The sequence below is a fragment of the Pogonomyrmex barbatus genome, unplaced genomic scaffold (genome assembly GCF_055798465.1).
Source record: "Pogonomyrmex barbatus isolate J1 unplaced genomic scaffold, ASM5579846v1 scaffold10, whole genome shotgun sequence".
Taxonomy (NCBI): Eukaryota; Metazoa; Arthropoda; class Insecta; order Hymenoptera; family Formicidae; genus Pogonomyrmex; species Pogonomyrmex barbatus.
The window spans coordinates 6,375,039-6,388,847 of NW_028297099.1; the positions used below are offsets into that span (position 1 = coordinate 6,375,039).

Genomic DNA, 13,809 nt, shown 5'->3' on the forward strand with positions numbered 1-13,809 from the left:
CGATCCGTCCGATTTATTGAACGCACGTACAAACAATTGAACAATCACTTACTCGAGATGACAAGACAATACAAAGTGCAACGACAATGAAATAATATGAAATGTGCCAGGCCAGGTAGACCTGCTTCAAGGATCGTTCTTCGTCGTCGTCAAATTATCTCGCTGTATATATTTCGAACGGCAAAATCAGTTCCATGAAATGAGATTAACGATCGCGCGATTATCGTCTTGTGTATCCCTCTCGACGAACCGAATCATTGCGTCAAACCGAGTCATTCAAAACTAGTCGCAGTGGTCTAATAAAAGGAACTCTTGTATTTAACCGAAGATACGTAACGTAAAATATCGACACGCTAACGACGTGTCTGGAAAATGTCAAGTGGCGCTTTTCATAGAGCCACGTCGTAAAAAGTGTCTCTTTATCGGTCTGCTTTATAGGTGAGCGTAAATAATCGTGCATGTTAAACAAACAGAAAACTATTCCGAGGAGTAAACTTGGAAGGAAACGCGACGATGGGGAAAAAAGAGATCGTAAAGAGCGGGTGTATGTGAATATAATTATATCGCAAAGCAATCAAAATGTGCCGAAGTAAAAACCGAAGGATGATGAACGATAAAATGCATGAATTTATATGTCACTTATAATATAATGTCGATATAATGTCGTACGTGATCGTCGAGAATCCAATCGAAAGTATTTTTTTGTGTTTTTCTAACAATATGTCTATTCATAATTCTCGCTAAACTGTACATCAAGAATGCAAGAAATGCAGCGAATCAAGAAACCTGCTTTACGCTATGGCTAAATTAAAATATTAATTAATGTAATAATTATTGTGTTTAAAAATTACGTAAATCTCTATTTGATTATTGCTACTTAGCAATTGACTTAGATCAAAAACTGATGACGATACGTACAGGATATATTAATAATTATTACTATTATTAAAATATTAAAGTATTAAAAAACCTAATTGTATTGAAATAAGCAAGACGGTTGATATTACAAAATTGAAGCTATTGATAAATAACATAATATCGTGAATACAGAAACCGTATCCTTCTGACTCCAAATGTTATCTAAGATACTCTTCAGTAAAGTAATCCTCCGAGGGTATTATATGGCATAATATGCCAGACGGAAATAAATATTATCTGCGTAATGGCAATCCTTCCGAGACCAAGACACTCGTAAACTTATCGCAAACGTCTTTATAATAATCGCTTTGCAGACGGGAGCCGTGAATTTCACCCGCTAATCGCCGTTTAATTTGCACCTCTCGCAACGGTACTCGCCGACGGCAAAGTTTGCCGCAAAACGGCCACGTTAAACCGCGAACGATTCGCGTTACAAAAAAAAAAAAAAAAAAACACGTCACGTGGCTCGCGCACGAGCAAAACGTCGCGAGGCGTCGCGAGACATAGATGAAGCTAAATTAGCCGAAAGGTATATAAGGAGATTTTACAGTATTGCATTTCGGAGAGGGTGCAAAGAAATGCCGCGCGATGCAACGGTAATGCAAATTTCAAGATGGAAATCGCCGTGGCGACTCTCGTAGCCGGTTCGCGGCCGAACACACGGGCGCGTTCACCGTAACCAAAGTATGATATTGCAAAAATTCCCCGATAACGACCCTTCCCGTACGACGCGACCGTTATGAATTATGACACTCGCGCGACGCTAAACCCTAGACGGTCGCGGTATTCGCGTGCCGAGTGACCGCAATTCTTATGCGCGGTTAACGATACGCGCGTAACCAATGTACGATAACTTTAATTACAGAAATGCATAATTCATCTATACGCCTGGAATACATTGACGGTAGTAACGGCAAATTTACTTCAGGTGTCCCTCTCCGCCATGCAGAAACCTACCGTGTCACGCGGGCAATCCACTAAGCGAATGATTGATTATTACATCTCACGGAAACGTTGGACATTCAAATCTTCATTCATTTACCGCTTTATCTCTCGTCTCGCGATCGAGACGATGTAAACGGTTTGGTGTTGTACACCGTCTCGATACGCGTCGTCGAGATGAGCACGATTTGCATCCGAGTGACATAACATCGACGAAATTACAGTTGCGAAAGAGGCGGGTTTCCGTTTCCGCGCGAGACGCCGTAATGATCGCTGATGATATCTTCGAGCGATCGTCATCCCGCTGTGTCCAATTAGCCGCGCTAAGTTATGATAATGTCTACGTCTCTCAGCGAGTATCCGCGTCGTAAGTCACGCCTACGAGAGTCGCGGTTTCGATGCTCGGGACGCATCGAGGACGGGCGTCATCGATCGGTTAAGACGGTTAACAGAGCCCCGATGTGCGTTATCTTAGAGATAGAATGTTCCATATGAGACAAATACGTGTGCCTAATGAGAAAAAAATCCGTAACGTACTGCTATGCAAGGTGGCGCATGCCGTTTTAAATTCCCCACCCCATTTACGCTCGTCTGACGAACATCGGCCAATATTCGAGCGGCGCTCGTGCGTAAGTCTCGAAATTTAATCGTAGATGTCACGTCGGAATCTAACGCTAAACTATGCGAAGGCGTATTTGAATCCTCTCGTAACGACGATTTCGACACGAATTTTATCCGTACACGAGCGTGCCGCGTCTTTGAAATTCTCCCCGGAGGATAATTCCCGGAGCGGGAGGTTTCCCGTCGGATGGGATACACAAGTCGTGAAGAGAAAGTGTCCACAGAAACGGGAATTATAATACTCGCGGTGTTGTACGTCACCCGTCTTCTCGCGTCGAGTACGCCGTACTTAAATTTGAATATGCCGACGTGTCATCGAAGTGCTTCGCCGTCACTCGGAGACGCGCGCGCTTCTTCAGCACGGTATTTCACTACCGTGTAACACCAACGTCGTCGCGAATGCTTCGTCGTTTATTTTTCATTTGAATATTTTCGTTCTCGGAAGGGCGAGGATGCACGTGGCTCATATCTTTTGTCAACTCAAGTGACAACGGCACCCCTTGTCTCCTTCCGGCGTTCTCGACGTACTTCTCGGAGTACTTAGCGAATCATTCTCGATTATGTCGTACGTCAATTACTAATTGACGGAACACAATAATATCGTCTCAAAGCACTGAAGTACTCCAAAACACATATTTGATTACTCGTTTATGGTTGATAAAAATTATTTGCGAGTTAATAATGCGAATAGATGTCGACGACAATGAGGATCATGTGTGTCGGAATGTCATAAATGTCAGAAATAATTAGAGCAAGTATGTGAATTAATTCAAGCAAACAAATATTTTATAATATTTTATATATTATATTTATAATATTAGTATATAAATTATATTTCATATTTCTCATTCATGTAATTATAATTTATTCTGACGTCGAGATCGGATTCAGACATTGCATCGTTGACGAATAGATTGTAGGAATTCAAGCGCGACAAAACACGATACGAAATGATATATTGCTTCTTGAAATAACGAAACGCAAAAGCGTTGAACGCCAGTGTTTCTACGTGTAAAATTGAAATAAAATTTTACAAAAACAAGACAAATCACGAAACGTGTCAGATGATCAAATTCATTTTTTTCTGTTGATCGATTCAAGCAGGAAAAATAAAAAAAATCATGTGGAACGAATCATGTGAGATCCGATTATTAAAGACAGCTTTTCGAGAAATGCCATGGAAATGCCGGTGGAATTGGATCACGCAGTTTATTATTTCTAATGAACGCGTGTCTAAAACGGAGGACTCGTCCGGCGCGTTCAGCTAACGTGATTCATCCACGGGGCGAGATCATTCGGGGTGAAGCGTGCAAATTCGCCGCATGCCTCGTAGTCGGGCGCACGCTTGTCGGGTTAATACGTTAAAGCGGATAAGCAGCCGCGACGAAAACGCGACGGGATTTCGCGCGAAACGGAAAGACGGACAGCTCCGCCGGACTGTCACGCGCGGCACGCGGCATGACTAATTAATCCCGAGCCCTACACACAGGGCTATTTCGGTCGATCGGTGCCGGTGCCGGTGCCGGTGATCGACTTACTTAGGGACGACGCTCGCAAATTATCGCGGCCGCGACGAATCCGTCGTTGCGAATCGCCGAGAGAAGCCGGCCGGCGCGATTTTGATCGCGTCTCCGCCGCGCGGCCGCGGCCGGTCGTTCCACCTCGCAGGTAAATTTATCTCGTTAATTGCGTCGCGATCGACCAATCGACGGGCTCGCACCGCGCCATTGGTCCACGGCGTGTGCCGGTAACGGTAGGTGAACGGTACCGTAAGACCGATCCGGCCGGTTCCGCCGACGATAATCGGCTTTTTGACGATCGTCGGCAGTTTCGTCAGGAACGAGCTGGCGAGAATATAATATGCACGATTGTGTCGCACACTCGCGACTTTCACTCGTCCGTATCGCGAAATACATCGATCTGCCAACGTCGCGATTTCTCACTTCTATCATCTCGATGATATCCAGATTGGAAGAACGTCGAAATCGATGGGAAAGGAGAAAAACGATAAATGTAGTCAAATGTAGTCTTCGTTTTACCAAACGCGATCGAGAGATCGCTCGCTTCATTTCCGGTTAACGTAAGTTTACTCCGTAAAAATATTAACAACAATCGCACGCTGCGAAATATACCGGAGAAGATTGCTAATCTCGCGAACGGATGATAATACATTTTCAAGAATCGCGAGAACATTACAGATACGTCGCGCTAAAAATCGCGCTAGCTGATATCTCCTGACGATTGATAGGAGATCGTTTCGCGCGCTCTCCTCGATAACGCAACATACATACATCTTCCGTGGGGTGCGGCGGGGAGGAAAAAGAGAGAAAGACACTAGACTCGTTTTTCTACGATCTCGTCGTTCACGTTCGTCTCCGCGGAACTCCGCGAGAAATATTATCGGACAAGCCGTTATCGAGTATACATTCCAGCAGATAAGAGAGACGGCCGTTCTCCGCCTCTCCCGGCCTCCTTCTGCGTCCTGACAGGACGTGGCGCCCGCGTGGGCGTCGCGAAAGAATACAGGTGCGACTGTCTCGATAGGATGTCTCTATTGAAAGCACCGTTCGTTATCCGCAGCTTCGCGTAGGATCGTCGATTTCACGATGGGAACGACGAGGAGGCGCGCGAACACGCGAACGAGACGTGGGCTTGACGTATATCTCCATCGAGGCGTTTGTCATCGCGTCCGCGAGATCGATGTTCCCCGCGAGCGACGGCGACATCGAAAGAATTAACGACACGCGGATAATGGCCGCGTGAGCGACGTTAACGAGAATTTCCATCGGCTACTTAGCGGATAATAACCTGGCGTCGTCCAGTCGCACATAAATTTCACGCTACGATACGATCCCCCTCACTCCCTCCCCCCTTCCTCGCGAAGGAATCGCAGTCGAAAACGCGGTCGCGAACAGTGTGGCTGAAAATAGTCGTCGTTATTTGTACGACGACAGTCGGTGGGCAGGATACCCTCTTTCTCGCGTTTTACGCCGTACTACCCTAGCCACCCTTAGACCCGCCACGGCGGATCTGCTACATTTCAAATGTCCCGACGGTACCTCCGGCCACATCCGCGCCTATAAACACGAACGGAAATATACTCCACTCTCCCCGCGGCGGTTGCCCATTCAGCCAGAGCGTAGTGGTTAGTTTCATTCACAGCTAATCCCCACCCTCGCGATGGATCCCGCGAGTTTAATACGCTTGCATGTTTTCGGCCGTGCGGACGGACGTGGCTAAACAAACCGTACCGTGCTTCCCTCGAATCCCTCGCGGGATCCGATTGACGTCGACGAATTTTGCGCCTCATCGCAGGATGAGACACAAGGGCGAAGGAAAAATCATAATTAATTTCACCGAGACGAAAAAACGTCGCGGAATCTGCGTTGTCACACTTAACGAAGGCCATCGGTTCAGGATAACGCCCCGTCCGGGGCGTTCTGTGACTTGCAACAATAAAATCTTTGTTGTTTAAAAAAAAAAAAGAGAGAGAGAGAGAGAAGAAAGAGAAGAAATAAAAAAGTGCGCGACGTGCACCTCGAGACGTCGATTATTAATCACGCGTGATCGAGTGGAAATTCGCGCAACGCGAAGCGCGCTGATTGCCTCGGATGACTTCGTTATCTTTTCGTACGTGCAATTATATTTATATACACTTTTCGCGCCTATCTTGGAAAGTGCCTCTCCTCCGCGAGGAGATGTATGTCGTTCGCGTTTAGAGGCAATATCGCGCAATTCCGAGCGAGCTACTTCAAAAATTTGTGTGAATGCGATATATATATGTGTGTATATATATATGTATATCTGTCGAGTGCTTAGATAAACCTGAGCTTAAGACATATAGTTTCACTCTTTTCTCGCACTTAAACGCGATCGCTCTCCGATAACACTCTTTTACGCCGATATCGAGGATGGTCGTCGTGTCGTCGTTAAACGATTGTAATTAATAGCGACGGATTAGCGGATAGACCTGAGAGTAAATCGGCTCGCGAAGCTCGGTGACTTATTCGCTTAGACTCGTTTCAATGTAACTTACATGTTCTGCGTACGCGCGGCATCTACTTTATATAATGGGGTAATACCGGTTCCAAAGTGAGAACGAGCGAGACGTGTCACTGCTCGCGCGCGCGAGCAGATAAAAATCCCTGAAAGCCGCTATTGACACGTGATAACATGTTGCGCGGAAAATGCGTCGTTCATCATGAGTCTCGCTGGATGATGTTCACCGAAGTCGACGTTCAGACGCGCGCTCGCGCGCATGTCGGATGTGCACCTCGCTGCACCTCCATGCAACTCCATTCGCTCCGTCTCCTCTCGCTGGCATCGCGCCCAAGGTGTTTGCATATAGAAGGGGGATTAATCGACACGCGTGCAACACGTGCAGACGACTGGCGTCGCGCAAAACCAATAATAAAATGCGATTTAATGGCTAGTCATTTGTATCACAGACAGCGGCGATTAATAAATTCCCCTCTCTCCCTATCGTCCTATCCCGGCCTCGCGAAACATAGAAGTCGATGAGTAGCTGATACATCGTCGCTTTGCTAAGTTACAGGATTCGATATGGACACTTCGTTTGATTAAGGACCACTTTCCGGTAAATTTAATTAGCTGTGACTAAAAAGAAGAACGCGGAAGAATGAGAGTAAGTGAAGATTTGTCGAAAGATAAATCCACCCTAAAAGATCTTGAAAAGACTCGATACGAAGAAATGTGGCGGCATGAAGTAACGTGTGGCGTACCTTGTTGACTATATTTCGCGAGAGAGGACGTAAGAATGTTACACCTCAGGGTAGGTGATTTTACTTCACTTGGTGAGATCGATGTGCAGGCAGGAAGAGAGGGATAGCGAAGCGCTCAGAGCGTTAATAAATCGACGGTCGCACGCCGTGCAATCAAACCCGCCGCGATCGGCCTCTGCAATCTGCGCGTACGCGTACGTGAAATCGAGAAGAAAAAAGGAGGCACGGAGGAGAAAGGGGGAGGGGGAGGACCGGGAAGCTGCCGAAATTACAGCCATTACAGAGATAGAGGTGAGAACCGACCGATGTTTGCTTAACCCGATCGGAAATCGACGAGAGGTCAAGCAAGATCTCCTCCCCCGATTCTGCGTACCGATTCCGAGGGGGGAGAGGGGGGGGAGGAGAGAAGTAACGAGCAAACAAGAAGAGCTCTCCGAGCTCACCCCGAAAGATGGGCGGATTGCGCCGTTTAACCCGCGAGTTAACGGGGCGTATCCCGTGAAACGGTGCAACCACGATTTACGATCTCACGTTTCACGCTCGCGTCGTTTGTACAGAGTGACTTTACCCAATCGCATTTTTCTAACGTTAAAAAAATATCATATAAAAATTAGAACGGTAAGCGTTTGAGAAAAAATGACAAATTCCACGATCCAGTTATCCGGCAGAGAAGTAATATTTATTTTTAAAATTTTATTAACGATCTATCATCGAGCAGAAATGCCGGATACACCTCGTATATCGCTATGTATCTTCCTCCCCCTTTTTCCCTTTCTCTCTCGTACCTTTTGGAATTTTCTCTCTCAGTCTCGCGCCTCTTTCATTTTCGTTCGATGCGCGCATTTATTATTTCTCGCAATGGTATTACATGGATAATCGTCGTCGAAATGCGCACGCGTTCAGAAGGTTGAACGTCTCCCTCAAATTGTTTGCGTTGCATGCGGCCGATGACGTCAAGATAAAGCCTCTCACGCACGCACGTACGCACGCACGCACGCGTCCGCAAGGATATCGCGTTTCCCGCGTTTTTGCCTCCCTTTTTTTCTTATCTATCCAAGACTCGTTAGCTCGGTGCCTCGTTCCTAACCTCGAATACTTGATTATGTTAATTTCGACACGCGGCGCGAAAAATTAACAGCGCGACTCGGTGGTCGGCGACGGCGGTCAATCAACAAATCATCCTGTCAACGATTCCACAAATCCGGCGAGTGAATAATTAATGCGAAATATTTTCACTCAGCCGTGAGAATAGATCCAGATCAACGTTGATACTCCGGTTCGTGTAATTTATACGACAATTACGAGAAATATATTACGTCTTTTGAGTTCACATAGAGTTCAGATATGTGTCACGTATTCAAAGTAAATATGCAAACGTTTGCGACGTTTTACGTCGTAGGGCTTGAAACGTTAAATCGTTTAAACGCGTAATTTCTTAAGAACACTTACCAGGACGAGGCAACTTAGGGATTTCTGCGTAGCAGTAGCTCTAAGTCCACCAATCGAGGTTTCCAGTTTCTGCGGCGTCAGGCACTACGGACGTGTTCTTCTCGACGGTGTCTAACGAATCCTCACGGAGAGTCCTATGATTTTTCTTTTCAGAATCCTCGGACGAAGATCTTGAAGGAAGATCCGGTCGGGCGCAACGATTAAGGGTATTTGCGAGCGGCTCGTGTGAAGTAAAAAAGAGCGAGCCGTCGCGCAAGTTACTCGACGTGTACACTCCTCGAGATATTATTGTCGGTGGGTTTGCTCTCGAGATCTAAGCAAATGGATTCTCGAGCGTACGAGCTCGAATAACGGTACCGGACGTTTCGCGTGTTCCGCCGAGAGATGTGTCACTCGATCCTCTTCCTCGTCGTTACGTCAGACGAGCGTGATCGAAAAATTCGTTCGCCTTGAATCCCCGAATGACTTTCGCCGTTTTCAAATCTCGCACGGCTTCCATTCACTCTTGACGTAAGTCAGGTCCGAAGCGTCTCTCTCTCTCTCTCTCTCTCTCTATCTCACATCGTTGCATCGACACGTTATCCTTTGTCGGAACGCATAATTATCGCATGGCTGTTCTTCCCGAGCTTCCGAGAAAATCACAGATGGTCGTCCGCGAGCTTCCCCGAATCGCATGGGTCACGAAGGACCGGTGGGGGCCCCCTCCCCCCGAGCGAATTTTCAAAGACGAGGCGCGGCGGAGTGGCACTCTTGTAACACACGCGAGAACGCGTGTAACGTATTACGCAAACACGGGCGACACGGTACGGACACCTTTGTCTCGTGAATAGACACGTTAACACTTTTCGGACACCGGAGCGATTTTGAAAATCCGCATCGACGTCACGAAGCACACGGTTCCTCACCGCGGTAACGAGAGGCGGGACGAAGATCGTAGATGAGAAGGAAGCGCAACGGGCGTATTAGCTCGGCATGTAAACGCGTTTCTCGCTCGCTCCTGCCTGCAGTTTCCGTTTCTTTGCGTGGAGAAACGCGAGATGCATAATTTCCGCGCATTTACCACCACGAGATATACGATGATCCCGATCAAGAGGAGGGCTATACGTTATTTCCTTCCTCGATCGCGTCTCGATGCTGCTGTTCCCCGATCCCGACAACGGAGACTCCCGAGTGCGTTCTCTCTCCTCCCGTAATTATTCCTTCCCTCGGCGGGAATGACGAATCGTGATCGCACCGCCGTTGCGTTCTCTCGAGCTATCTCGAGCGCTCTCGGCGATAAAATAGCGATTGTCGATGGCGCGACGACGCTACGTTGACGCCCGGCGTATCATTGGCGGAACACCGCTCCGAGAGATGATCGATGATATTCCATCGGTCATCGTTGTCATCATCGTCGTGTCGAAAGCGTTCCCCGCGGTAGTTCCGTCGATCGCTCGCGGAGAAGGCAGCTCGTCGGAGAGATCGTCGTTTCGGAGACAGGACAGGATTTTCTCGATCGGCGCAATTGCCGATAATGGACACGTGTCTCGCGGCGCTCTCTCGCGTGTTTCCCTTTTTACCCCCGGCCGCGCGCGTTTCTGCTCACTTCCTCCCGCGAGAAAACCACCTCCTGGTCAGTCCGGCGCGCAACGATCGTCGGCGCCTGTTTACGTAACCGTGCCAAGGAGCGTTCGCACCCGCGTGTCGTCCTCGCGCGGTCTCGCGATTCGATGTGCAGCGAACGGTAGCAGCGGAACGCGTTAACGCGATGCACACAGGAAACGACTTCGTCGTCGTAGTTTCGAGGTATCGAGTCTCCTCTCATGCGATCGAGGCGTCAAGCTGGTATCGCGAGCGCGAACGATCGCGACATACGGAGCTCGATACGCGCGACACGCGTGTCACTTCACAGATTTTACGAACGTTATTCGTCGCCCGGAACAGATTCCGAAAGCGAGAGATTCCGCACCACACCTCTTTGATTATCCTTCCTTGGCACTTGACTTAATCGCGATCACTTTCACGGATCTTTTTTTTTCTTTTTCTTAACCCATTCGGCAGAAAATCACTGCTGCGCTTCTTCGGAGTGACGAATCGGCGCGGATTAACAATTCAGAATTTAACACGTCGTGAAATCGGAAACCGATACGTGTTTGTAACCCGTCCTCGACGACGCGAGAAACGAGAGCGGCGGCGGTGGCGGCACTCGCGCGCGGAAATCGGGAGTAGCACTGACTCGCTTCAGCCGAAGCGACGCGGCGATAGGCGAGGTCCTCCCGCTGCGGGTGCCGCGCGCAGCGACGACTTTCTTTCGGGGGATGCGAGTGCCGGTAGGGCGTGAAAGTTACTTCGGGCAGGTAGTCCTCTCGGGGATGTTTTTTAGACGCGCGATAGATCTTCCTTAAAGCCAGCGAGAAAAAATCCAATACGCATACGATCAGCTTCGTCGCGAGAGTGATCTCGCGGCTCGTGCAAGCGACTGTTCGCCGATGGTCTCACGACGCGACGATCCTCCGGCGCGATTGCTACGCTCGCAACGTACGGCGATGCGTGCTGTTCTCGCCCGCTGTTCCCTTCGGGGTGAGCCGCGGCGCTTGTCGCACGTCCCCGCGCGCGTCGGGGTGGACTCGTCTCGGCGATCGACGATGTGTACTCCTGCGATCGTGACCAGGTCGACGGGGTGACGCATGGCCATACGGCGGGGACGGCCGTGGAAGCACCGGCGACGACCGACGCTGACTGGCGGCGCGGCGCGAGCGTGAGCGTTGAGCGAGTGTGTTGTGGCTTGCGCGCGTTGCGAGTGCGATGTGCGCTGGCCGCGCGCGCTCTGTCCGTGTTTCTCTCGCCGGTTCGCCACAGCGCGACACGAGCGCATCGGCATCGGTCGGTTCCTCTCACGGATCGCCGGTACCACCACCAGACGGAACCCCAAAGCACGGCACGTCGCCCGCTCCCGCTCTCCCCGCACCACTGGCACCTAGGTGCTGCCCCACCATCGCGTCGGGATGCCCCGACATCCCCGGTGCCGACGACGGGATCCCACCGGCACGCGAATAACAAGCGAGTTTTTTCGCCCGATCTCCGCGATCCGCGTCTACCCTTTCGGTCCCGAAGCAGCTTCTCGCGCCGAAGTCTGACGCTTCATTAACGAACTGCGGCTTCCCGCACGGCGTGGATTCATGCCGTACATTGTTAATATCACTCATAATTTGTATAACTACGGAAATTCAATAAATGTAACGATAGATTATGTAACATTTTTTTACATAATTTTTGTTATGATAATTCGATGAAATGTGAATTTCTAGATAAATCGCAAATCTTGTTCACTTTGTTGTGAAGTAAAGTGTTAAAACGACGTTATATATTTTTCTGTCTGTAGACTACAGACTTACGAATACTTTCAAACAAATAGAAATCTGAATATTTTATCTGCTCGCGCGTCTACATGAAGTATCACTTATCGACGAGCGGAATTGGAACGATAAATTTCTGTAAGATCATATTCCTCTATCTTTTCATCTCGTTCAAAGCATTTATACAAATAGCACACGATTAATGCGAAATGTGAAACACGTACACTTGTCGACGATAATACATTTCCGAGGTACATCAATCGTCAATCTTCGCTAACGCGATCACGTCGTCGTTATTATTTCTACCCGATACGTCGAGAGTGCTCGTTGTAGAAAGTCGCGCCGCGATTTCTTCCCGAAAGTCTCATGTAATGTTCCGAAAGATTCCAAACAGGGAAGCTTTATTTTCGCGCATCGTTTTCATTCCGTAAATTTAAACACCGGTCGATCGTCGCACCGGGCCGCCGAATTAATTTCGCACATCGATTATTCGCGATAACATCGGCACGCCTCGCGCCTTCGAATCCGTCGTTTATCGCGCCGATAACATTTCGTCACACGTAAATCACACGCAAGCAGCACTCCAACACCTCTCGCGATTTTTCTCATGTCCATCCGGCGCGGAACCGTCAGGTTCGATGTGCTCCGACCGAGCGGCCGGGATGCACCTGTGGGTACCGCGATGCACAACACCCAGGGCCCCGTGCATAAAACACCGCCCCACTCTCGGCGTGGTGGTGAACGACGTCAGCGTCAGACCAATCTCCGGCCACGCGAACTGTCTTAAACTACTTATTTCTCGACGAGATCCGCTTATCTCGATCCTAAAACCGAGATCTCGCTCGCTCGCTCGCTCGCTCGCGCTCTCGCACTAAAAATACCGCGAGAGATTGCTACGTAGAGGCACGCAAATTACCGGTCTGCGCTTAATTGCGGCGAAATTACGCGGGATTTAATTTTCGTTAAAGTCAACCCACGTTTAGTCCGCGTCTCTCGAAAGCTGATACCCGCTCACTATCAAGAAGTCTGTCTACAACATGGACGCGCCGTTTAATGGCTGTGGTCAAAGGATATTGTTAAGTAATTGAACTCTCTCTCGCATATGTCTTTATCTTTGCTTAACGATACAGGTATTGGCAATGAAACAAAAATGTTAAAATTGGCAAAGTCTACAAAATGAATAGAGTCATGTAACTCGTAAAATGTCGAGGATATTAAAGTGATTGGTTGTTGCTCATTCACGCTTATCTACTTTGCTGTAGAACGGCCGTAGGAGATTGACGTAATCTTCGCTGGCGCATCTATAAAATTATCATCGTCGCTCGAAACTTGTTGTTAGAAACTTTCGTTGAAAGTCAAAGTACACGACGCGCCGAGGTACGCACAAACTGATTTACGCGCACTTACTTTCGGAATTATGACGCTCTTTACCGCGGGTGAACGTGGACCAAAAGGTTACGCGCGGATGATGTTGAGCGATCTTTGAAAGCATCGTCGCCAAATATATCCGTTTGAATTTAAGGCCGCGATGGTGCGAGAGAGGACATACCGAAATGAGTCGTAAAATATGACACGGCCCGAGGCGCTTCCTCCCTATACGTGTGCTCGCGCGCGATCTATCTCGCCCGGTATTACGAGGTCCTTATCTCATCTTTGGAACCCGTTTAAGACCCGTTTCGGCACCTCAGTTCTCCCGATTGCGTCCGCTTCAATTACCGACGCTCTTGTTCCAAGAACGGGCACGTCCACCGCGGAATTTACGGATCCTGCCAATTTGACTCCTGCGCTTTTGCCCCAAACGG

The 13,809-nt window shown here is 48.7% G+C and overlaps 1 protein-coding gene across 1 annotated transcript in view; it reads right to left on the reverse strand.

The window, feature by feature from the left end:
- The window catches only part of LOC105432546 (uncharacterized), a 70,013-nt gene extending 57,344 nt beyond the window's left edge, over window positions 1–12,669 (reverse strand). The window contains exon 1 of the mRNA XM_011647399.3: window positions 8,673–12,669. The gene's annotated coding sequence lies outside the window, so the exon portion shown is untranslated. The remainder of the gene's footprint in view (window positions 1–8,672) is intronic.
- Window positions 12,670–13,809: the final 1,140 nt, after the last annotated feature.